We start from the raw sequence: 27,623 nt of genomic DNA on the forward strand, positions 1-27,623 counted from the left end.
CCTCATCAGATTGCGTCGCGTTCCAGGAGGATATGTTCACCCGTCTCTCCTGATCGATCACGAAATCGACATGAATACAAAATTATGTTTTTTATTTAGTTGAACGGCGATAGAAAATCGGTTTGTTTTCTAAAATGCAAGAAACTTCAAGAAAAAAGTAAGTTTTTAATTATTTGTGTGTTGCTTTGACGTTGGCGTCGCGTTGCTTATGGATTGAAGCAATTAAAGCACGTGTATTCAAAGTCAGATGTAGACGCAACGCAAGTGCCTAAACGACGCAAAAGTCACCTTAAGCGTATTTTCTTTAGGTGTTATTTATCAATATTAATTAAAAATCCTAGATCTCCTAAAAAGTTGAACTTAGGCAAGATACACAAGAGGCGTAGCTTCGTAGACGCCTGCAAAATATGGCATGCAGCTAAGATCTCTCTACACCTCAAGATTGTTTATGCTGTGCCTAATACGCGTCTATGAAAATACGCCTCGTGCCCATCTTCTCTTAGATTATATTTCAAAGAAATTTTTTTTAGCTTTAAACTTTGTTCATAATATTCATGTACATGTCTACTACTATGGCAGTCGCTTGCATACTACTACTTCATTATTTAAATAAAAATTAAGTTCGGAAAAATGCAACCTTATCGCGTGCATTCTCAAGCACGGTTGCCACACCATGTTTTCATTTGGGACAAAAATTTATCGAAAAAAGGACAATACCTCAAAAAAAGGACCAAATTTTAGTTTTATTTTATTGGTATACACACAATTCGTAAGGTACTAGAGTATCGTATTTGTTGTAAAAAGCGAAAATTGTAGGATGTTTCAGGGGTGTCCTATATAAAATTTTAATAAAGGAGACCCTTGGCTTTACTTCAAACTGCACAAACAAAAATAAAGTGTACCTTTAGGTATCACATTTTCAAATTTTTAGGATAAGACTATGTCTTTCACCAATCTAATGTTGTGAACCTAGTTTTGCTTGATTGAAATGAAATAAAATGTATAGCGCAGTTAGGGTTTAGTAACGAACGGTTAAAAAACTTGCGTTGTGGCAAACTCAATAAATCGTAAATGAAAATAAGCAATTGTGTTAATGCTATTTTTATAGATGCTTTCATTTTCATTCCCAGTTTAAACTTCATCCCAGAGCCTAGATTCAGTAAGTGTGAGTTTTGAACTCAGACTAAAAATGAAGCGTCTTAAAAGTTTCAACTGTATAATAATTGAATACCGATCGAAATATCTAAACACTAAAACAATTATTTTTCTGATAAGTGCGTTGTTTCATCAAAAATTAATGACAATGTGTTTGTCCGAACATTCAACACTTCATTTTTAATGCCTCGCTTAAATTATCTCCCAAGTGAAATGTCATTGTTCTGCTACATTTTATTGATAGAGCAATTTTCGTGGTAAGAATTCCATTGTAGTAAATTGAAAATTATATGTGGGTAATAGATTTGCGGCAATTTTTTCAGCAGTGTTTTGAATTTTTGTTTCAGTGAAAAAGAAATAAAAGTACCAAAACCGTGCCGAAAAAGGACCAAAATTGAGAAAAAGGGACCAGCGGACCATATAGGGGTGGAAGGGAACGGACTTAAGTGGCAACCGTGTTCTCAAATGCAAGCTTCCACATCAAATACATATACATATAAGTACTTCGACATTACGAAATACCATGTCGTGTTGTGAGGTTAAGTATTTTTGTATAAAAGCTTTTTGACCACCACAATACCAGATATTAAGTAAAAGATTTCACAAAAATAATACATTTTTTCGAAAAATCACACAGAATATCCGCTGTCATTGTTTACGAAATTAGAAACAATGAGAATGACAAATACGAACGTGTATGAAATGTAGTGTCAAAACGTATATGCACATGGTTGTATTTATATGCACGAAAATGCTTTAAAATCGCATGAAATTGTTAATTGAATTGTTAATGATAAAAACTTTAATATAAATAAAAAGATTGTTTTAATAACAACAAAAACGCCTTATATATTCTATATATATATCAATTGGTAAGGATTATCTCACTTTAAAATTTAAGCTAAATAATCTAAAGTTTTTTTTTGAAACTGAGTCGAGAACTGTGCATGTGAATGTGCGAATTTTACCGATCAGCTGTTAGTTGCGCTACTTGGTTACATTTACTATGAACAGGGCACTCTTGGCTTAGAAGTCGTAGAGTGTGCTATATAGTGGGCTGTGTTAAACATCCACTACGGAGCAGCTGGTGGTGTCAAACTTCAGCTGTTTATGATAGGTATACCGCCGAGTCGTGCAAAACGTTCGACGACTGCGTATTTTACTAGGGATCCGGTGAGTTGTGTAAAACGCTCACCGATTACGTATTTTACTAGGGATCCGGTGAGTTGTGTAAAACGCTCAACGATTACGTATTTTACTAGAGATCCGGCGAGTTGTGTAAAACGCTCACCGATTACTTATATAAACCAGGCATACCACCCAGGCGTGTAAAACGCTCGGTGATTAAACATATTATAATCACATATGTATATAGATTTTCAGAAGGATTGAAATAAATCATCATTTTTTATAACGTTTAACTAACATCTTTTATTGTATAGGCGAACACATTCGCTGAGTTATACCCCAGCTATAAACCCGACTACAATAATAATTTTTTGTGTTATCATTTGTTCAGCTAACTCAACACTTATGAAAAAAACTATCCATTGGCAAACTTCGACTATAAAATGTATATGGGAAGCGAATAAGGCAATATATAAGATATTAGCCGAAATGAAAACTTAACTTTTCGAAGCCACGGCCCAGTTATTCTGTTTACTATGGACATTACGTGTTTTTGTTCTTTGTCTGTATTTGGTTAACGACCAATATATATTTTGCATTTCATTGGATAACTGTTTGTTGCGTCACAGCACCAAAATGTTTTGATACCGTACTTTCCTGGTTTTGATGGTAGGTATTGACGGAACGAACAACGCAGTCGAGTGGTCAATAGCTGCTCATCTACAGTTAAATAGGCAGAAGGTTTATATATGTATGTCCTTTAGACGAGCCTGAAACATATCCCAAATATCTCGAACAACGCCAATTTTATCGGAAGCAAATTCGATCGATAAATTGGACGATTATCAGTCTGATTATATGCTGAAATACGTCTATTGGATTCAGAATATCTTGAGCGTGTCGGCTGGGTATTCCCTGTTTTTCACGTACGATATCTGCTATTCTTGGCTGAGGCACTGGGCTGCATCGAGTACTCCATGCCCGTCCATTCTTACCATATAGCTTGTCGGCATGAGTTTCTAATGCAGATATTTACCTTCTTCTTCTTGGGTTCCATCCCCTTCCTCCTCTGAGAAATTTATCACTTCGATATAATCGCATTCGTCAAAGTCAGAAAACACTTCCTCAATATCTTGAGGCACATCTTCACCGAAAACTTCAATTTTTTACTATACTGGCAGTAGCAATTACTGAAGAGATCAACACAGGGGGCTCAGCGGGTTAGGGGCTTAGAATATACAAGGGGCAGGTATGCCTGTCGTAAGAGGTGACTAAAATACCAAATTGATTCAAGAGCTTCTTCAAGCCAATTGTCAACCTCACCTACCCGTGGCGAATCCTGTTACTTTAAGAGCCCAGGCTCTGGCAACACCATGGATGTAGGGGGTAGGAGGGTGGTATGGCGGTATGGCCAAGAATGTTTCATGTGGTCATGCCAAATCGTTCCCGAGATGGCCGGGCTAGTACCTTAATGGTGCTTGTTACCGGAACGAACCGGATTGCATAAAGCAAACGACCATCAATATCGATAACACTCTTTAAGGCCTTTGGGGAGTATCCTTGTCGGCACAAAAACAACAATAGATCAAAACAGCCGTAGAACAAGCCGTATTGCAGGCATGTCGGCTAGCCTGATTGTCACGCAGTCTGGGTACCGAGCCCTTTCAGAAGACCATATTGCAATAATATAACACCAGACATTATTAAAGCATCTGAAAATCATCTCCGTTTGCGGATTTGCTGCGACTTTTCTGCTCCACTAAACTTTTTTGCTGCAACATTATTCTGCCGACTCTTTCATAAGGAAGTTGTCGGTTCTGGCATATGAAGAAAGGGTGTCTACCTCGTCTTCCGCCTTTTTTATTCTGTGCGGGTATTTTTTGATGTGCCCACGCCTATCAAGTATTAAGGAAACGTAGTAGTTTCCCTCCCCAAAACTTCTTTTGCTTCAAGCTTAAATATCTTCGCTGATCATACGCCTCGTTGTTTCTTTTCTGCTCTCTTTGTTACCGCCTTCCAAGGGCCCTTGATCCGTCTGCCTTATTGCTTCTAATAACGTTCTTCTTTATAGAGATAATAGGTCGATGGGGCTTGTTCCGGTAATCATTTGAATGGCCAATTCTACGACATGAACAGCATTTGAAGTTCGTTTACTACTTAAATGAAAAAACTAATACAATTAAGATGCGTGCATGGACAGGGCTCGTGGAACAGGCTGACGTCGAGGTAGAAGAGAAAACTAAAGAAGAAAAGATTGAAGAAGCCATGGAGAAGTTTCAACAGCGGCTAATGTACAGATAGTTTACAAAAGTTTCGAACCTGAATGCTAACATCAAAATACGATAGAATTCGAATTATAAAATCACGTTTCCCTGAAAAACCTCGAATATTTACCACAAGAAGTTCAAAATTCACAGTAGTCTGTGTATCAGTTGACTACGGTGTCTAGTGCAATTTGGTCGCAGCGCAAATCGCAGACTCATTGGTTCACATTATCGCAACTAAATGTTTCTGTTATTGGCTATCTGACTACCATTATTGGTACGCGTGATTGCAACCCGGACGCAGAGGGCGTCACAGAAATTCAATCATGACAGTTTCTTCAAGTCCGTCGCTGTAATTTACTGCTTTATTTCAGTCAGTGTGAGAAAATCAGGGAAATATGACTATGATTATTTAGCACCTATAGGTTCCAAGGGTACACTAATTTACTTTTACCAAATGGTTTGCCTTTTACTATAGCCAGAGGTGGACAAGTTACCAAATCGATTTTCTGCTTGATAGCGATGCCAGAAACTAGTGCGACAGTTGCTAGCCCGCAGCTGATGACAGTGTACATGGAGATGTCTGAATGGATGGCTTTATCCTGGCACTCAGACCAGGCGCTTGCTTGATGCGAACTTGTAGAGTATTAAAAATAAAAAACAGAAAAATTACAAAAAAAAAAAAAAAATATAATAGTAGTACCATTAATAGTTTCGTTGCGGTGATGAGCGCTATTTGACAGTCTGTGTCAAGAAACGATCATCAAAAAAACGAAAAGTGGCGCGAAAAAAGTCACATAAATACCGAGCAACAAAAACCCAATGAAGTAAATACATTGAAAATATAAAAGATAACGCGAAAGTCGGCGCAGCAAGGTAAATAAAATAGCCAAGCGGCTATTAAGGCCTTGAGCTCAACTACAGTGCGATCGAGGGTGGTCGGGGAGTGCCTGACCTTGCTTGCGATTGTATCGAATTATTTTACAATTAAGATTATCTGGGTCCCGGGCCATAGTGATATCCCGCGTAACTGTCAAGCTGATCTCTTAGCCCGCATCGGTACAACTGTAGTGTAAACAGCCAACAATTTAATCCCAAATATTTAAATCAGTCTAATATGCTAACCTGCTACAAAAATAGTCTAAATGTTCATCAACACATAAATATGCATTTGAGAATTAATGCTGACACATCCATTAAAGCAGGTGTGTACAACATATAACCAAACCAATTTGAATTCCAGCAAATTTGCATTCCAGCAAATTTGCAAGGTTTGCATATGGCGATCCTGCCTATGATGCTACTGGCTGAATTTTCAGCCTAATGTCATAGCTGGCAAAGATTTGACTGGCTGATTACAGCCTAAGCCTTGTAAAAGAAGCAAATGATGTTTAACAATTTTTACGATAATTTACGGGCTTTATAATCGAACTGATGCAGGAGCACTAGATATTACCAATTTGGAGCACTCAAGAATGACACCATTTAGCAATTTATGGGCTTTATAATCGAAATAATGCAGGAGCAGTGGACATGACCAGTGAAAATATTGATATTACCTTGGAAGGAACTGACCACATCAGGAATAAACTGGCAACTTAAGTATAATACGTATATTAGATTAGTTTTAACAATTAAAAATTATTGTTAGGCAGGAAAATATTCGGGCAACCTAACGGCTGCCTATTGACAAGCAAAAATTATATTTTTGCTGTAAACATTTTTTTTTCTCCTACTTATTGAATTATGTTCCCAGAAGAGGACATACAAAATCAAAATCAGGTTGACCAAATTAAGGAAAAATAGTTACAAAAATAAAAAACCGAATCCAACAATGTAAACATTAGGGTGTTGAAAAAAAAATACAATTTTGTTAAAAAATTTAGATTTTAAAATATGGAAAGATCAAGAAAAATTTAAAGTTATGTAAAAGGCCCACTTGAGGACCTTACAAATGAAATTAAAATTGTAGATGAGGAAAAAACTCTGATTTGGTTGAAAAGTCATTGGAAACTTATTGAGATGCCTGGGGAACCAACAATATGGAATGTTAGGAACCCACTCGCAACAGCAGCTGAAGAGATATATAGATGGGAAGTAAAATTTATTGGAAGAACACATTCAAATATTGGAAAAATTGTTTAATAAAAGAAAAAAACCACAACAAATTTTCTTGTCTTCATATTTTTTACGATGAGAGGCCAAGAATCAAAAATAGAAAAACCAACGGCAAACGTTGTAAACTCAATCCCAGTAGTTGACCATACTGAGGCACTAGATACTATCAAAATCATGCTGCTAATAATCTGCGTAGTCAGTTGTATCAGTTTGTTTCTAAAACTCTACTCAATTCATAATAAATTCCTAAAAAAGCGATATTCTAGCCGCGCAGACGGTTTAGATAAGGTTTAACTAAATTTTAACTGCCATCACCAATGAGCAAATGGGAAGATATCGTTAAACTACTCATAGAAGAAAAAACGATAGGAGAAAAATCTTACAAATGTATTAATAAAAATACAAAAGTTAAGGCAGAAACAGTAGTAATGCATCTTAAAATAATAGTTGAAGCATTTAACAGAATAGGAAAAATAATTCAACAGTTAAATGGTAAACTCGACAGCATTCGAAAAGACCAAGCATACCAAATCTTTTTCAGCATTAGAGACGAATTGGTGTCCTCACTGGCAAGATATGATATAGACTTCATAGTACCAACTAGTTTCTTAAAGGAAATAGAAATAGACTATAGCACATTCCTTCTGGAGTCAGCATCCGATTTAGAAGAAGAACCAAAAGTAAAACAAAAAGAAGAAGAAAAACAGGAACAAAAAGAAATTTTAACAGAGACGCCAAACTACCAAACAAGAAAAGACAAAATGGCTCAAACCACAGTAGAATTCTTAAAAACGGCTTCGTCAATTCTACCTGAGTTTGATGGTAAACATGAGAACTTACATAGCTTCTTAGACGCACTAGATATCTTAGAACAAATTAAGGATACTCACGAGACCATAGCAGTCTCCATGATAAAAACAAAGCTCAAGGGAACAGCTAGAAACCTTTTGAGCACCGAAAATTCAATACTAGTAATAAGGCGAAAGTTGAGTTCAGCAATTAAAGGTGAATCTGTAGAAGTTTTGACGGCAAAACTCCTAAACATCCAACAGCGCAGTAAAACAGCTAACCAGTACACTACCGAAATCGAAAAATTAACAAAATCGTTGGAAGGTGCTTACATATCAGACGGTCTTGCACCTGATGTGGCAACCAAATATGCCGCACAGTCAGCTGTAAAAGCCATGCGTAAAAACTCGGCTAACGAAAGAGTTAAACTGATAATGCAAGCAGGAACGTTCACATCTATGAACGAGGCTATTTCAAAATTCACGAATAGCTGTACTGAAGTCACGGGTAACCCAAATACAGTGTTACGCCTGACGCGTTCACAAGGTAATTACCGAGGTAACTTCCGAAGAAGCTACCAAAATAATAATTATCGAAGCAACGAAAACGGAAGATATTACGGTAACACTAGTAGATATAATAACAACCATAGTAATAGACAAAATAATAATATGCAAAGACGTAATTTTGGAGGTCAGTCAAGATCATCCAATCAGAGAAACACAAGAAATCTCCGTAATATAAACCAACAGGAAAACCAGCAAACTCCACTCCAACAGTAAATGCTAACGATAATAAAATATGCACATTCAACTTGCATCTAAACAGCTACATATCTTCCAATACTATCCTAACTCACAGATCACAAATTTAAAAGGTATTGGCCGAGGCATAACAAGCACACTTGGAACAGTAAAAGCAGATCTAACAGATGATAGTCTTTTAATACGACATAAATTTCACATAGTAGAAGACAATTTCCCAATTCCATGTGATGGAATTTTGGGACTCGACTTCATTAAAAAATATAATTGCATTTTGGATTATAATAAAAATGGGGACAGCCTAATACTACGACCATATGACTACCCAGAAGATATAGTTATACAAATGACAAATAAACCAACAATTAATAGCATTACAATACCCGCAAGAGCCGAAGTAATTAGACAGGTTCATATCAATAGCCACAATAAGGAACTATTAGTACCTCATCAAGAATTGACTAATGGCATTTTTGTAGCCAACACGATAGTAAACTCAAATTAAGCTTTAATAAGAATAATAAATACAACAGATAAACATGCACTCATTCAAGATTATGACATCAAAACAGAAAGTTTAGAGAATTATGTAATAATTGAAAATACACCTCACTGTAAAGCTAATAGTAAAGAAAAGTTAGAAAGATTGAATAAAAATTTCCCACCATTCGCTAGTAAATCGCTCAACACATTATGCTCAGAATTCGTTGATATATTCTCGTTAGAAACAGAACCAATTACGACCAACAACTTTTACAAACAAAAGTTGCATCTGAAGGATAACACTCCTGTGTATATTAAAAATTATAGACTACCCCAAGCACATAAGAATGAAATAAATAAACAAGTAAATAAACTAATTCAAGATGATATTGTTGAACCATCAACCTCAGAGTACAACAGCCCTATTTTATTGGTACCTAAAAAATCTCTTCCGGGCAAAGAAGAAAAAATGTGGAGATTAGTTGTTGATTTCAGACAAATAAATAAAAAATTAACAGCTGATAAATTCCCTTTGCCTAGAATAGATGATATTCTGGATCAATTGGGAAGAGCGAAATATTTCTCATGCCTAGATTTAATGTCAGGATTTCACCAAATAGAACTCAGCCCAGAATCAAGAGATATCACATCCTTTACAGCAGACAACGGTACTTATTTTTTCAAAAGATTAACTTATGGCCTCAAAGTAGCGCCAAACTCATTCCAGAGGATGATGGCATTGGCATTCGCAGGTCTAAAACTAGCACATGGACGATTTAGTCGTATTAGGATGCTCTGAAAAACATATGATTAAAAATTTACGGGATGTATTCTCCACATGTAGAAAATATAATTTAAAATTACATCCGCACAAATGTCTATTTTTCAGCCAAGAAGTCACTTATCTTGGACATAAATGCACAAGTACTGGAATTTTACCAGACCCAAGCAAATTCAAAATTGTTCAAAATTACCCAACTCCCAAAAATGCCGATGAAGCAAAAAGATTTGTCGCATTTTGTAATTATTATAGAAGATTCATACCACATTTCGCGGAATACGCCAGGATTCTAACAAGACTTAGTAAGAAAAATGTAATTTTCAATTGGACAGACGACTGCGATAAATCTTTTAATTACCTAAAAAATGCATTAGTTAGTCCAAATATCCTTTAATATCCTAATTTTGATAAAGAGTTCTTTATTACAACCGACGCAAGTGGTTATGCTTGCGGTGCTATGCTAAGCCAAGAATATGAAGGAAAAAAACTACCCATTGCCTATGCCTCAAGATCATTTACAAAAGGCGAAATAAACAAAGCCACGATCGAAAAAGAATTAGCGACCTTACATTGGGCAATTATATATTTTAGACCATATGTTTATGGCAGAAAATTCACAGTGAAAACGGATCATCGACCTTTAACGTATTTATTCTCAATGAAAAACCCTTCATCTAAGTTAACTAGAATCAGGTTAGATTTGGAAGAGTATGACTTTGGGGTGGAGTACATAGCCGGAAAAGAAAATTACGTGGCAGACGCTCTGTCACGAATAGATATCAATGATTTGAAAGAAATGTCAGTGCAGGCATGTAAAATAATGAAAGTCACGACAAGATCGCAAACTAAAAAGAATTCCAGTAATAACTGTAATAGAAATGAAGAGAAGGAAAGTCACAAAGAGAACCCTATAATATACGAAGCGCTTAATAAATGGGAAGTAAAAAGACTAGTCCAGCTCGTTTTCGATCCTCCGAAATTATATTTCAAAAAAGGAGAGAAAATTTGTAGTGAAATAAATATAGAAAATCAAATTGTTGAGGCGAAGATTGACTTAGGCCAATTCTTTACGAGGCTTATGGAAAAAGCCGGCAGGAGACAAATTGTTTAATTATACTCGAGTATACACATTTAAGGAAATAGGTACCAAAGTTCTCAAAAATTTAACTATTGCATTACCTCCGGAGGTTGTGCATGTGACGGAAAATCATAAAATTAAAAAGATTCTGCAAAAATATCACGATGACCCTGTTAATGGTGGCCACCCAGGAATCAATCGTACAACTAATAAAATAAGACAAAAATATTACTGGAAAAATATGAAAAATGATATAAGAAAATATATAAAGAAATGCGATAGTTGCAATAAAAATAAAATTTATAAAAATTTAAAAGAACCAATGATTTTAACTGAAACACCACCAAAGGCGTTCGAAACAGTACAAATAGATACAATTGGACCTTTACCAAGACCATTAAATGGAAACGAATACGCTGTCACTCTAATATGTGATTTGACTAAATACTTAGTTGCAATTCCTATACAGAGTAAACATGCAAAAACAGTAGCCAGAGCCATATTCGAGAATTTCATATTAATTTATGGAAGTATGAAAACAATAATAACGGATATGGGAACTGAATATAAAAATAGCCTGTTTGAAGAACTATGTAAACTTCTCTATATTCTGCACAAAACATCTACGCCGTATCACCACCAAACTTTAGGCACTGTTGAACGTAGTCATAGAACTTTCAATGAATATGTGCGCTCATACATATCCATTAACAAAGATGACTGGGATGAATATCTCAAATATTTTGCATACTGTTACAATACTACCCCATCTACAGTCCATAACTATTGTCCATTCGAATTGATCTTTGGCAAAAAACCACAGACTTACGAATTTTTACAAGAAAATAGAAGAAAATAAGTTAAGGCTTACGATAAAGAAATTAAATATAGGTTACAAATAGCACAGGATAGAGCCTTTAAATTAGTAAAAGAGGCTAAAGAAGGAATACACTATAAGGAAAAAAAAATAGGAGATGTAGTGTTAGTAAAAAACGAATCAGGTCATAAGTTATATAGTAGATATAAAGGGCCCTTTAGAGTAGTAAATATCGATGAAAACAACAATTTTACATTAATTCCCTATAAGGAAGAAGAAATCGATGAATATAATAATTTCACTCCAATACCCTATAAAGAAGAAAATACTAATAATAAAAATAATGATACTTTAATCCCATCTAGAATAGGAAACGAGGACAAGCAACAATTTCTCAGTAACATAGAGAATAGCAATATCATAAATAATAGGAAAATAAAAATACACAAAAATGGACTTAAATTAGTAGAATAAGAAAATGTTCAACCTACAAACATTAAAATACAAAAGTAGAATTAATTTATAAAAAATAGAATGCTCATGCATTCTCCAAATGAATAAGCATTCTAAAAAAAAAGGGAGATGTAGTGTAAACAGCCAACAATTTAATCCCAAATATTTAAATCAGTCTAATATGCTAACCTGCTACAAAAATAGTCTAAATGTTCATCAACACATAAATATGCATTTGAGAATTAATGCTGACACAGCCATTAAAGCAGGTGTGTACAACATATAACCAAACCAATTTGAATTCCAGCAAATTTGTAAGGTTTGCATTTCCCATAGAAGTCGCAGCTCAACACAGATGTGTAGGTACATATTTTGTGTCGAGTTGTATGTAGCTATGTAAGTATGTATTCTTAAGGTAGATATGCATGTAAGTATGTATGCTTAAATGTAAATATGTATGTAAGAATATGTTTAGAATAATTTAATATAAATAAGTTGAAATATTTAAATAAAGACACATTCATAAATTCGAAATTCATTCATCAACGTCACAGTTCTTTTTATTACATTTGAACCTTATATACAACTGAACCGGCTGAAGATGGCTGTAGGGATTTTGGGATCCCGCTGGCCACCTGTGGATTGCTCCTCCATAGCTGGGCCTCGAATCAGCTCAGCAAACGTTGGGCGGACACCACGTCTTGCGGAGTAGCAAGATCTTTCTGGCCGAAAGTGGATGGCAGGAGGTCTGCTAAAATAATTTGGTTCACTAAGGCTCACCTATCAATGGTCATTGCGGTTTTGACAGGGCACTGTCCCATGGGTATCCATGCGGTACGTCTCAATATACTGGAAACTCCATCCTGCTGCAGCTGTATGGAGGATGATGATGTGGAATCACCAAATCACTATATGCTTGATTGCCCAGCTTTTGCCAGAACTAGGCGAAAGTACTTCGGTCGCGATTCACTTGGATCTCCCGAGGATTTATCCAAAGTTGAGATCGGTATCATTCGGAGATTTATCGTTGCTACCAGGCATGCTGAACCAACGAACGTTAACGTTAATTTGACGTTCTTAACGCTAATAAACGAAACGAAATGACTTTGTTTCGTTTATTAACGTTGATTATCGTAACAAAATGATATCGGTTCGTTTGTTAAGCATGCCTGGTTGCTACCCAACGATTCTCTAAGTAGCTAGATCTAAGTCACCGTTATTTTTGGTGTATGTGGTATCACAACGGACCTTCGTGTTGTCCAAGTGAGCTATCCTGATCATGGCAGCTACCACCCAACCTATCCTATCCTAAGGTAAATAAAAAGAACGTTCATTTGGCAGCGCGAGGAAAACCCGCAAGTGCCCAAGACGTGTTCTTTGTAAAAAAAATAACACAAAATTCAAAACTTTGAGGTATTTCAACTTCAGTTTTTACAGAATCGCCTTATTTTATCCGATAATTTTACGTGAATGAAGTAAAACGGTCTAAACACGCAAAGTCACGCAATAAACATGAACATGAAATGGTATATAAACTTTGTTCCGATGTTTGTAACGTTGAGAAATATAGAAAATAGACTCACCATTAAGTATACCGAATTGATGAGGGCGACGAACTGAGTTGATATAGCCATGCCCGCCTGTCCGTCCGTCTGTCCGTCCGTATGCCTCTTTGAACGCAAACTAGTCCCTCAAATTTTGAGATATCTCAATGAAATTTGGCACAAGAATGTATTTTTGTATTATATTAGACATTTGTCGGATCCGGTAGGATCGGACGACTATAACATATATCTCCCATACAACCGATCGTTCAGATAAGACGATTTTGGTAACTCCTGCCGCAATTTAAAAAGTATAAACGTGAAACTCGGTGATACATATTCTAATATATAATAGAAGATATCCTGAAAAAATCACTTTGATCGGAGCTATATATAGTTATATCCCATACAACCGATCCTTCAGATAGAAAGATTTTTGGCCATTTCTCCCTTAATTTAGAAAGTATAAACGTGAAACTCGGTGATATATATTTTAATATATCATAGAAGATTTTCTTAAAAAATCACTTTTATCGGAGCTATATATAGTACATATCCCATACAACCGATCGTTCAGATAGAAAGACTTTTGGCAAGTTCTCCCTTAATTTCCAATATAAAAACGTTAAACTTGGTGATATATATTAAAATATATCATAGAAGATTTCATGAAAAAATCATTTCGATCGGAGCTATATATATTATATATCCCATACAACCGATCGTTCGGATAGAACATTTTTAGCCATTTCTTGGCTAAATTTGGTGATATTTATTCTAATATATCATAGAAGATTTCCTGAAAAAATCACTTTGGTCGGAGCTATATGTATATAGTATATACATATCCCCTACAACCGATCGTTCAGATAGAACAATTTTTGGCCATTTCTCCCTTAGTTTCCAAATATAAAAACGTGAAACTTGGTGATATATATTCTAATATATCATAGAAGATTTCCTGTAAAAATCATTTCGATCGGGGCTATTATAATATATATGCCATACAACCGATCATTCAGGTAAGGGGTTTTTGTGATTTTTTTATATTTATTTTAAAATCGTTTAGGTATGTACATCTATTCACTATATATTTCTTATCTTATACAGCGCATTATTTGGAGATTACGAATGGGATAAGATTATTGTTCAGCCCCATTAATGAAAGGTATGAAGTCTTCGGTTGTGCCGTCCTTACTTGTTTTTTTTTTAGGTTTTTCCGATAAATTAATAGAACATTTCTCAGACTCCCAACAGAACACACCCAAAACCTTTTTAAATGGAAAATATATGATTATTTCAAATTCTTTCACACCGACACCTTCGGATCCCAACCACATCCGAAGGTGTCGTTGTGAAACAATTTGAAATAATCATATCTCACCCACATCCGAAGGTGTCGTTGTGAAACAATTTGAAATAATCATATATTTTGTGTGCGTTGTCATTTATTTATTTATTGTTATTTATTTTATTTATTTATTTTATTTAGTAATTTGATCAGTTACAAATTGCAAAAATAGTCTAGTACAAAAATATACTTACAGACTACGTAGAGATAAACATATGTAATACAAAATGCAAAAAAACAAAATATAATATAATTATGCATGAGCAATTACAGCTTTTAAAATAGATTTAGATAATGAAAAGTCGATTTCTAAAGAGTTTGAGCGAAGATTAAATTATGTTAATGTTCGAGAAATGGGAGGATTAGAAGCATAGAGGGTCCGAATAAACCCCGTATAAAACATGTTGCTATTTCTAAGCGAACTGTTTGGTACATGGAATCGAATGCCCTCGAGGAGAGCTGGCGCATCGATTGAACCGTTGATAATGTCGAAAACAAAATTCATTGACAGCAAGGTTCTCCTAGCTTCTACAGACTGAAGGTTGATGAATGCACATCTGGCTTCGAAAAGGTGTTTTTTGCACACTTTCGAGCCTCTTGATATGACACTCACGATAGGGTCGCCAAATGAAACAGGCATATTCCAACTTGGAGCTAACAAGTGAGGTGAACAGTATCTTAAGAGTATAAGGATCCGTAAAATTTGAGCTAAAACGCCGGATAAAAGCAAGAAGAGAATAGGTCCTAGGAATTGTAGAGTTTAAATGTATCGAGAACGAAAATGTAGAGTCGAAAACTACCCCAAGATCTTTCAGTTCTGTAAGAGTCGAGAACCGCAAATGGCATAAATATGGGATAACGCAATTTTGAAAATGCTACGTGAAAACATTTACTAACGTTTAGCGGTAGATTGTTTGAGTTACACCAGGCAGCGACATTGTCCAAGTCGGATTGTAACTTATCTGAATCGGACAATTTGAAATGATAGAGAAAACCTTTAAATCATCAGCATATAGCAGAAAGTTTGAGTGTTAAAAACAGACCGAAATGTCATTTATAAAAATTATAAATAGTAATGGCCCAAAAATGCTACCTTGAGGTACGCCTGAGGTGGCAACAAACGAGTTTGAACGCACATTTTCTATCACAACTACACAGTTCCGCTGGACAAGATACGATTTTTGCCAAGAAAGAAAAATTGAGTGGAAGCCCACACCGGCCAGTTTTGACATCAATATTGAATGGCCGATTTTGTCAAACGCTTTAGAGAAATGAATATATACTGAATCGACTTGAAGGCGACTGTTAAAAGCTTATATGCAGAATTCAGAGAAAACAGGTTCGTCACAGTAGATCTGCCAGACAAAAACCGTGCTGATTCTCTATGATTAGACGCCCAACGGCAATATACACTTTCTGTTTGACAATATACTCAAAAAGTTTTGAAATGGTAGACAACTTGGCAATGGGCCTACAGTTAGCAACATTGTTTTTGTTACCATGTTTGAAAATAGGGGTGATGAGGGTCATCTTCCATGAATATAAAAACTCGCCGCAGTGGAAAGATTTGTTAAAAATTAGCAGGAGTGGGGTGGCCAAAGCCAAACAGTTTTTAAAAAGATAAGATTATAAGCCGTCAATATCTGTCTGGGCAGACAATTTTATATTTTGAATCCCATTAACAATAACGTCTAGCGACAGAGTCAGGGCGCCGAAGTTAATAGGATTATTTACTAATGAGGGGAAAACCGTTGGGAGGTCAGACTGTGACACGAAGTTGGCGCAAAAGAAGTCTGCGAATAAATTAGCCGTCGCAAAAGGTACAGAAGCTCGCTCCGTATTGTAAAAGATTGATGAAGGAATAGACGAGCAAACTTTTTTAGCCTTAACATAGTTCCAGAAGGCCTTGGGATTTACTTTGATGTCAGATTCATAGTTGCCTCTTGACTAACGCTTTGAATTTATTGGAGTAAACAAGGTATTTACGTTTATGAGCCAACAATTTGGTAGATTTGAACTTTTTAAAATATTTATTCCTCAGATTTTTTAGTCGCCTTAGTTTTGTTTAGGCCAACTGCCCAAAACCTCAAACTTGTGAGGTAGCCCACGTACTTTTCTATACGTATTTTTCTATACTTAAGTTGTTAACAGAGATGGTCGAACGGTGCTAGTTATCCATGCTAAAATATCGCACGAATAAATTAACCGTTCGACAGCAACCGGCGTTAACAATTTTTAATGTTAATTCGATCACTTGGATTTCTTACCGAACGAGTTAACACGCATCCAGCCGCCGTCCTGTTCCTGAGAGTTTAAAGGTAACCTGAAATTAAATATATACATATACATATTAATATAGGATTAAGACTGACTTGTATGTTATAATACTCACATACATTAAATATTTGAATATTAACGCAAGTCTTTTTATTTCTGGTTTTTCCTGCTAAACTTGAGCCGTTAAAACCCTGGAGATTTTGACTGTCGTGTCGAGACATTTTGGTCCATTCAGATCCGTCTTTTTTAGTCACCAGCGACCTATTTTGTGTGAAAATATTGCGAGCAATCATCATCTTCATCATTTGTGCACAGAAACAGCTAACACAAGCAGCAGTACCAACAACAATAGCATCACATTCTTAAAACATAGATACAGTACATTCCCAACAACAACTACAAATAAAAGAAAGTAAGTGGTTTTGAATTTTCAGTGTGCACAAAATAAATAAATAATTAGTGATAATTTGTTTAAATTAATTAAAAGTGTAACGCGAGTGATTTTGTGTGAAGTGGCGAAAGACCAAGTAAATTCAGTGAGTGTCAATTTGTACGAATAACCCTTTGACCATCGAATATTACTCCCCACCAGTGGTAAAGTATATTTGACACGGTTTAAGGGTCGTCAGTATAACGAGCACAAATATTCGTACAAATCAGTGTTGGGAAATTAAAAAATGAAGTTGCCAATAATTCTCTAGAGGATTCATTTTCATTTCATACGTGGCTTGCACTTCTTTTTTTATACTCAGTTGAGCAGAGCTCACAGAGTATATTAAGTTTGATTGGATAACGGTTGGTTGTACATATATAAAGGAATCGAGATAGATATAGACTTCCATATATCAAAATAATCAGGATCGAAAAAAAATTTGATTGAGCCATGTCCGTCCGTCCGATAACACGATAACTTGAGTAAATTTGAGGTATCTTGATGAAATTTGGTATGTAGGTTCCTGAGCAATCATCTCAGATCGCTATTTAAAATGAACGATATCGGACTATAACCACGCCCACTTTTTCGATATCGAAAATTTCGAAAAACCGAAAAAGTGCGATAATTCATTACAAAAGACAGATAAAGCGACGGAACTTGGTAGATGAGTTGAGCGTATGACGCAGAATAGAAAATTAGTAAAATTTTGGACAACGGGCGTGGCACCGCCCACTTTTAAAAGAAGGTAATTTAAAATTTTGCAAGCTGTAATTTGGCAGTCGTTGAAGATATCATGATGGAATTTGGCAGGAACGTTACTCCTATTACTATATGTACGCTTAATAAAAATTAGCAAAATCGGAGAAGGACCACGCCCACTTTAAAAAAAATTTTTTTTAAAGTAAAATTTTAACAAAAAATTTAATATCTTTACAGTATATAAGTAAATTATGTCAACATTCATCTCCAGTAATGATGTGGTGCAACAAAATACAAAAATAAAAGAAAATTTCAAAAGGGGCGTGGCTCCGCCCTTTTTCATTTAATTTGTCTAGGATACTTTTAACGCCATAAGTCGAACAAAAATTAACCAATCCTTTTGAAATTTGGTATGGGCATAGATTTTATGACGCTAACTGATTTCTGTGAAAATGGGCGGAATCGGTTGATGCCACGCCCAGTTTTTATACACAGTCGTCCGTCTGTCCTTCCGCATGGCCGTTAACACGATAACTTGAGCAAAAATCGACATATCTTTAATGAACTTAGTTCACGTGCTTACTTGAACTCACTTTATCTTGGTATGAAAAATGAACGAAATCCGACTATGACCACGCCCACTTTTTCGATATCGAAAATTACGAAAAATGAGAAAAATTCCATAATTCTATACCAAATACGAAAAAAGGGATGAAACATGGTAAGGTAATTGGATTGTTTTATTGACGCGAAATATAACTTTAGAAAAAACTTTATAAAATGGTTGTGACACCTACCATATTATGTAGAAGAAAATGAAAAAGTTCTGCAGGGCGAAATAAAAAACCCTTAAAATCTTGGCGGGTATTACATATATAAATAAATTAGCGGTATCCAACAGATAATGTTCTGGGTCACCCCGGTCCACATTTTGGTCGATATCTGGAAAACGCCTTCACATATACAACTACCACCACTCCCTTTTAAAACTCTCATTAATGCCTTTAATTTGATACCCATATCGTACAAACTCATTCTAGAGTCACCCCTGGTCCACCTTTATGGCGATATCTCGAAAAGGCGTCCACCTATAGAACTAAGCCCCACGCCCTTTTAAAATACTCATTAACACCTTTCATTTGATACCCATATCGTACAAACATATACTAAAGTCACCCCTGGTCCACCTTTATGGCGATATCTCGAAAAGGCGAACACCTATAGAACGAAGGCCCACTCCCTTTTAAAAATACTCATTAACACCTTTCATTTGATACCCATATCGCACAAACAGAGTCTAGAGTCACCCCTGGTACACCTTTATTGCGATACCTCGAAAAGGCGTTCACCTATAGAACTAAGGCCCACTCCCTTTTAAAAACTCATTAACTCCTTTCGTTTGATACCCATATTGCACAAACGAATTCTAGAGTCACCCCTGGCCCACCTTTATGGCGATATCTCGAAACGGCGTCCACCTATGGAACTAAGGATTATTCCCTTTTAAAAAACTCATTAACACCTTTCTTTTGATACCCATATTGTATAAACAAATTCTAGGGTCACCCCTGCTCCACCTTTATGGCGATATCTCGAAACGGCGTCCACCTATGGAACTAAGGATTACTCCCTTTTAAAATACTCATTAACACCTTTCTTTTGATACCCATATTGTACAAACAAATTCTAGGGTCACCCTTGGTCCACCTTTATGGCGGTGTCTCGAAAATGCGACCACCTATACAACAACCACCACTCCCTTTTAAAACCCTCATTAATACCTTTACTTTGATACCCATATCGTACAAACACATTCTAGAGTCACCCCTGGTCCACCTTTGTGGCGATATTTCGAAACGGCGTCCACCTATAGAACTAAGGCCCACTCCCTTTTAAAATAATCATTAACACCTTTCGTTTGATGCCCATATTGTACAAACAAATTCTAGGGTCACCCCTGGTCCACCTTTATGGCGATATCTCGAAACGGCGTCCACCTATGGAACTAAGGATTACTCCCTTTTAAAATACTCATTAACACCTTTCTTTTGATACCCATATTGTACAAACAAATTCTAGGGTCACCCCTGGTCCACCTTTATGGCGATATCTCGAAACGGCGTCCACCTATGGAACTAAGGATTACTCCCTTTTAAAACACTCATTAACACCTTTCATTTGATACCCATATCGTACAAACGCATTCTAGAGTCACCCATGGTCCACCTTTATGGCGATATCTCGAAAAGCCGACCACCTATACAACAACCACCACTCCCTTTTAAAATCCTCATTAATACCTTTAATTTGATACCCATATCGTACAAACACATTCTAGAGTCACCCCTGGTCCACTTTTATGGCGATATTTCGAAACGGCATCCACCTATAGAACTAAGGCCCACTCCCTTTTAAAATACTCATTAACACCATTCGTTTGATGCCCATATTGTACAAACAAATTCTAGGGTCACCCCTGGTCCACCTTTATGGCGATATCTCGAAACGGTGTCCACCTATGGAACTAAGGATTACTCCCTTTTAAAATACTCATTCACACCTTTCATTTGATACCCATATCGTACAAACGCATTCTAGAGTCAACCCTGATCCACCTTTATGGCTATATCCCTAAATGGCGTCCACCTATAGAACTATGGCCCACTCCCTCATAAAATACTCTTTAATGCCTTTCATTTGATACGCATGTCATACAAACACATTCCAGGGTTTCCCTCGGTTCATTTTCCTACATGGTTTTTTTCCCTTATGTTGTCACCATAGCTCTCAACTGAGTATGTAATGTTCGGTTACACTCGAACTTAACCTTCCTTACTTGTTTTTTGATTAATTTCCCACAACAACAACACTGCACAGTGACCATAACCTCACTTTGTTCGTTAATTTATAGTTCACAGTTCTTTCCACAAATACAACATAAGCGAAATTCACTCTCTTGGTACACTTGTTAAACATTTATTTGAGACTTTTTTCTGCGTTGATTATAGAAATTGTCGTAGTTCAAAAAAATATTAATAAGCACTAAAGCTGCATTTTAGACACTATAAATTATTGCCCTTGTTTTTTTGTCTTTCATATTAAATACCACACACATACATACATATATACCTTTTTTGCTTGGCGAGCAATATTAACATATATATATATATATAACCAAATTTTGAGTTTTGTACACCGCGCTAAGTGTGGAATTAAAAATAAAATTTGATTGCGAGTTAATTCGAAATTTTTGAAAAGAAAAATTTACTAGAATACGGTGGGCAGCATTTGCTGATATTTTTGGGTTACCTAGTCACAGATTCTGTCTCTGTGCCTTCTTATAGAGTTTAAGTCCCGTGCATTTGCAAGTTGGTTTGAGTGTAAACTACATCTTTTTATTCCAATATGGACCACGTCAATTCGTTAGCTGACATTCTCGTTGAATTTGAAGTCGAATTCCTCAGCATCCCCACAAGTGACCACTCCAAATATTCGCTGAAAATCCAGCAGGAGACATTGAAGTCAAAGTGGGACAAAGCCTCAGTTGCTTTTGACAACCTGATAGCTGCAAGAGAGACATCCACAAAAGATTTAGCTATAGTCAAGAAGAAGAATAAGTCAGCCTATACAGTTTATGTGAGGTGCATGACTAAAATTCATGACCTCACCGAAAAAATAGAAAAAGTAGAAAAAGAAAAAGAGATTGTAAGTAATCCACGCAACCTACATCTACCACCTTGTGATACAGATGTATTCAAGGGGGATTATTTGTCATGTCCAACTTTTCGTGACATGTTCACGGCCATTTATGTACTTAACAAGGCGCTTACTCCAATACAAAAGTTATACTACTTGAATCTAAATACTCAAGGCGAGGCCAGAGAAATTGTTAAGAAGTGTGACTTGACAAACGACGGCTTCGAAGTAGCCTGGAACTCTGTGAGCGGTATGAAAACAAAAGAATTCTAGTAAATACCCAGTTGAAGATTCTCTTTAACCTGCAAACAGTCGAAACTGAATGCGGCACATCAATAAACAGATTACAGCGGGATATAAATAATTGTATATCCTCATTAATTAGTCACAAAATTGACATATCGAACTGGGACCCTATTATAATATATCTCTGTTCGACTAAATTACCTGACGTTACCCTTTCACTTTGGGAACAGTCAGTGGAAAATAAAACAGAGACCTCCAAGTGGGCGGATATGGACCGATTTCTATCAAATCGGTTCCAAACATTAGAATCCGTTTCTGGGTTAAGAGGAACTAAACCTTTAAAGCCTCCGAAGGTACAAAACCATAAACAGTCCTCTGATCCATCACATAAAAAGCTTGGATCTTTCCAAGTCCGCGTATCTAAATACACGTGTAAAATGTGTCAAAGCAGTGACCATAAAATACATACGTGTCAGAAATTCAAGAATCTAGCAATCGCTGATAGAATTTCTTTTGCCAAAAGCAACAGATGTTGCCTTAACTGTCTATCTTCGGGGAATTCTGTGTCAAGATGTCACAGCTCATACAATTGCAGCATTTGTCACTTAAGGCACAATACCCTTTTGCATTTGCAGCCAGCTAAGGCGACAAATACCCCTGCGACTGCGCCAACGGATGCCAATAACAATCCATGCACGTCCAAACAGGCTCAAGTTCGAAACGAGTCTGCGAAACAAAAGAAATCAAATAAAACAGTTAACTTAAAGTCCAATTTCGCCAACATAAGTAAAGGCGTATTATTAGGAACCGCTCGTATAGCCATTCATTACAATGGCACGAATTATTCGGCCAGAGGCCTCATTGATTCTGTATCTGAGTGCTCCTTCATCACGGAAAGACTTAGACGAAGAATCAACTTGCCAACTAAAAAGATGCATGCTCAAGGTTCGGGCATCAATAACACTGTTTCTGCGCAAGTCAAAGAGGCATGTGCCATACAATTGCGGTCACACGTTGACCCACTTATTTCAATTGACGTTTTGGTATTAGTCTTACCACAGGTAACTGGAAACTTGCCCACTTGTGATGTTAGTGCTCTAACACAACAGGCGTTCCCAGACCTTGTACACGCGGACAAACGATTCTTCGTCAATGATCAAGTAGACATTTACCAGCAAATTATCTTAAGCGGTATTAAGAAGAATATTCTTAATACTCTTCTAGCACAAGAAACGGTGTTCGGTTGGATACTGACTGGTCGTGCCGACGCAGCCAGCCCAACTAACCATAATCGGGTATCATTCTTCAATGAAGTAGCGTTAGACAAACAGCTAAGCTCCTGCTGGGAAATTGAAGAAATCCCTAAAGCAAAAGCCCTCACAGTCGAAGAAAAACAATGTGAGGAGTTATACAAATCCACAACGCAGCGTAATCCTGATGGTAGGTACATCGTGTCCCTTCCTTTTAGGACGGATTTCCCTGCCAACATTTGCCTAGGACCGTCTTTAAGAATAGCGTGCTCTCAATTCTACAAAAACGAGACAGGACTCAAGAAAAATCCTGAATTGGAGGGCGAGTATAATAGGGTTATTATAGAATATGAAGCAATGGGGCACATGTCAAAAATAACCTGGCTTCAGTCGGCCGATGCAGTCGACTGTTATTATTTACCGCATCATGCGGTCATCAAAGCAGAAAGTACCTCAACGAAAGTTAGAGTAGTTTTCAACGCATCTTCACGTTTTTCAAATAGTACCAGTCTGAACGACGTTCTTTTCCCTGGACCTGTACTCCAGTCTGATTTATCCATATTAATTCTTCGCTGGAGACTTTTCAGATACGTCTTCAATAGCGATATTGAGAAGATGTACAGACAAACATTAGTAAATTCCAAGCAAACCAAGTACCAACGAATAGTTTTCCGCTCAAGCTCAAACGATCCAATCAATCTTTATGAACTCAAAACTTTCGGGATTAATTGTGCTCCTTATCTGGCAATAAGGACTTTTCTCCAACTAGCTGATGATTCAGAAGTTTCTCATCCAATAGCCTCGAATATTTTACGCAAAAATATGTATGTCGACGACGTCCTTTCAGGGGGGCATTCCATTGAGTCCGCGATAGAAGCTAGGGATGACATATCTACTGTTTTAAAATCAGCTGGTTTCCCATTGCGCAAATGGACCTCGAATAACAGCGAAATATTAAAAGGAATTCCAAACCCTCATCTTTTGAGTGAAGATTTTCTAGAATTTGAGGATTCCAGTAGCGTGAAAGCACTTGGAATTAGGTGGAATGCACATTCCGATAAATTCTATTTCACTATCAAACCAATAGAAGAAGATATAAGTCTCACCAAAAGAGCGATATTGTCGACGATCGCAAAACTTTTTGACCCGTTAGGTTGGCTGGCACCCACAATTATAGTCGCGAAAATTATTATGCAAAATATATGGCTAGAGGGTACTGGGTGGGACGAATCCGTATTTCCCTTAACATTGGAGAGGTGAAAAAATTTTACCGGAACTTACAATGAACTCGAGAAATTACGAATTCCCCGATGGGTCTCCTATTCCCCGACAGAAAAAGTAGAAATTCACGGGTTTTGCGATGCTTCCGAAAAAGCATACGCTGCAACGGTCTATTTGCGGGTCGAAAAGGATGACAAAGCACTTGTCAACCTGCTTTTGGCGAAAACTAGAGTGGCTCCAATTAAAACCATTTCACTTCCGCGACTGGAACTTTGCGGGGCGGTATTGTTAGCAGAAATCATCGAATCAATTTGCAGCAATCTGGATTTAGGTCATCTCAATATCCATCTGTGGACTGACTCGACGATAGTGCTGGCCTGGATACGCAAACCCCCATTCTCCTGGTCCACTTTCGTATCTCATCGAATAACCAAAATCATCGATAAAGTGGGAAGTTCATCTTGGTACCACGTAGATTCAGATACAAATCCAGCAGATTTAGCCAGCAGGGGCATATTAGCTCAGGACTTGGTCGACAACTCTCTATGGTGGCAGGGACCGTCTTGGCTCCAAGAAGACAGAGGAAATTGGCCAACTCAAGAAACGGACTTCACAACAAATGTAGAAGAAAAGCGAGTACAGGCACATGCAGCAGCAGTCGCAGATAACAGAAGTGACATTCTCGAAAGGTTTTCCAAGCTACCGCGCGCCTTGAGGGTACTATCATACGTTTTTAGATTCATAGGGCCCACCTGAAAGAGGAAGCTCCTATCCAGGAATCTCACTTCATCTCATCTGATGAAATTAAAGCAACGACTATCTGTTTAATTAAACTTGCTCAGGAGAAACATTACGGTAATGAAGTAGCGAAACTGAAAGTCAAAGAGCCGCTTGAGTCTAGGAGCGAAATACTTTCCCTAAATCCATTTATCGATGAAACCGGAGTCATTAGGACGGGGGGGGGGGGGGGGCGGCTTGGAGCATCCACCGATATGGCATATGGCGAAAAGCACCCAATAATACTACCATACAATTGTAGGTTGTCGCGTCTGTTCGTCCAGTTTGTCCATGAACTTTCTCTCCACGGTGAAAACCAACTAATGCTGCGAATTATTCGAACCCAGTACTGGATCCCAAAGGTGAAAACCATGGTCAGAGCCACAATTCATAATTGTAAGATCTGTACGATCTTCAAAAAGCACGTTCAAAGTCAACTCATGGGAATCTTACCACAAGAGCGTACAACTTTTTCGCGCGCTTTTACTAACACAGGGGTGGATTTTGCAGGGCCGTTCGACATAAAGAGTTATAGGGGGCGCGGCTGTCGTACTTCAAAAGGTTACGCCTGTCTGTTCGTTTGTTTTTCTACTAAGGCCATACATTTAGAGGCCACTAGCGATTTGAGCACCTCATCTTTTTTAGCAGCGTTTTCGCGATTCGTAGCCAGACGAGGATGCCCAAGGAATATCTACTCAGATAATGGTACCAACTTCGTCGGAGCTTCACGCGCACTAAAGGCAGAATTTAAGGCTTTTCTCGCCGATTCCCGAATACAAATTCTCTCGAAATTTGCATATCAGGCATTAACCTGGCATTTCATACCAGCCGACGCTCCGCATATGGGCGGGCTGTGGGAAGCCGCTGTGAAAAGCTTTAAAACACATTTTAAAAAAAATCGCCTTGAGCTCGAAATTTACTTTCGAGGAGTTCAACACGCTACTTTGCAGAATTGAATCCTGTCTTAATTCGTGTCCTCTAAGCCCTGCCTCCAACGAACCTTCGGATCTAGAACCCCTGACTCCAGGTCACTTTTTAGTCGGCGGACATTTATTAGCTCCACCAGAGCTAGAAATCAACGAAAACCCGGCCTCAATCGTGAATCGATGGCAAAAACTCAAGGCATTGCATCAAAACTTTTGTAAAAGATGGAAAACCGAATACCTATCGGAGCTACAAAAGAGGACAAAGTGGAAACATCCAAAATCAAACATCAAGGTAGGAGATATGGTGGTCATCAAAGAGGACAATTTACCGCCAAATGAGTGGAGGCTGGGGCGAGTGGTCAATGTTTATCCTGGTTCCGAAAACCGGGTACGCGTCGTAGACATTCGCACAGAGAGGGGCCAAGTGACAAGACCACTTGTCAAACTGGTATTATTACCATCATTTGTCTCACAATCAGAAGAAACAAATCTGGCAAAAGCAACCATCTCACAAACAGATGACACAAATCTAACCACTACTCAAAACCAACAACCTCACAATTAGAAGAAAACCAAAAAGAAAATACATCATTCCCTTTAAAAAAACTAGAAGTAGAAAATTTTTGTCTTACTTTAGTCGAGACAGCCTAATGTGAACAACAATTCATATCTAATACGAGTGTGGGAGTTTTTTCGGAAGTTTTACTAAATTCCCTTGGAGAATTTTTATTTTTTTTTCTTTTCGACCCGCCCTAAAGTACATGTGTATGTTTGTACAAATCACGGCGTGATATTCTATTGCATATTCACATTTCGTGTTTCTTGGTTACAAAACCACGTTTTCAACTTTAAGAGGCTTTTTACATGCCCCCATGCAAAACGATTATACTGCTGGGTAGGCACACGCCGATTTAATTTGTACAAACAGACACAATACGGTTATGGGTATTAGGCCAAACCACAATGCACATTTTTTTTGGTTTCGGTCACCGGAATTTTTCCACATGGGTTTGTGTCAAGTATAAATTTTCGAAATATTACATTAAGATTAAGAGCGGATTGTTTGGCTGATAATGCGTCATTTCAAAAAAAAAAAAAATTTTTTTTTTGGTGTTGGGAAAATGTTTGCAATTTCGTTTTTATTTTTCTCACACTGTTTTTACGCAATACCGTAACCTAACGCGAGCTTAATCCAAACAACTACTCGATAATATTTTTTATGAATCACATGGAAAAATTCCGGCATCAAAAAAAAAATTTTTTTTTCCAGACTAGTACGTAGTCTCACCACACGTTTTTGCACACAAAAATTGATTGCCAATTATATTACATTGACCAGAAAAGTGTCCATTTTTTTGCAAATATTTTTC

At 37.1% G+C, this 27,623-nt stretch overlaps 1 protein-coding gene and 1 long non-coding RNA gene across 6 annotated transcripts in view; one reads left to right on the plus strand and one right to left on the minus strand.

Annotated features, from left to right (window-relative positions):
- LOC137237057 (uncharacterized) overlaps positions 1–21,226 on the minus strand; it is a 125,937-nt gene extending 104,711 nt beyond the window's left edge. For both annotated transcript variants that reach the window (XR_010948788.1, XR_010948787.1), the window contains exons 1-3: positions 20,974–21,226; positions 17,118–17,398; positions 16,993–17,048 (exon numbers count right to left, since the gene is read on the minus strand). This is a non-coding gene — a long non-coding RNA (uncharacterized lncRNA). The remainder of the gene's footprint in view (positions 1–16,992; positions 17,049–17,117; positions 17,399–20,973) is intronic.
- Positions 1–27,623, plus strand: part of Pxd (Peroxidase) — a 1,822,298-nt gene that overhangs the window by 564,695 nt on the left and 1,229,980 nt on the right. The window lies entirely within an intron of this gene.

The sequence above is a fragment of the Eurosta solidaginis genome, chromosome 1 (assembly GCF_040869045.1).
Source record: "Eurosta solidaginis isolate ZX-2024a chromosome 1, ASM4086904v1, whole genome shotgun sequence".
In the NCBI taxonomy this organism is placed as follows: domain Eukaryota; kingdom Metazoa; phylum Arthropoda; class Insecta; order Diptera; family Tephritidae; genus Eurosta; species Eurosta solidaginis.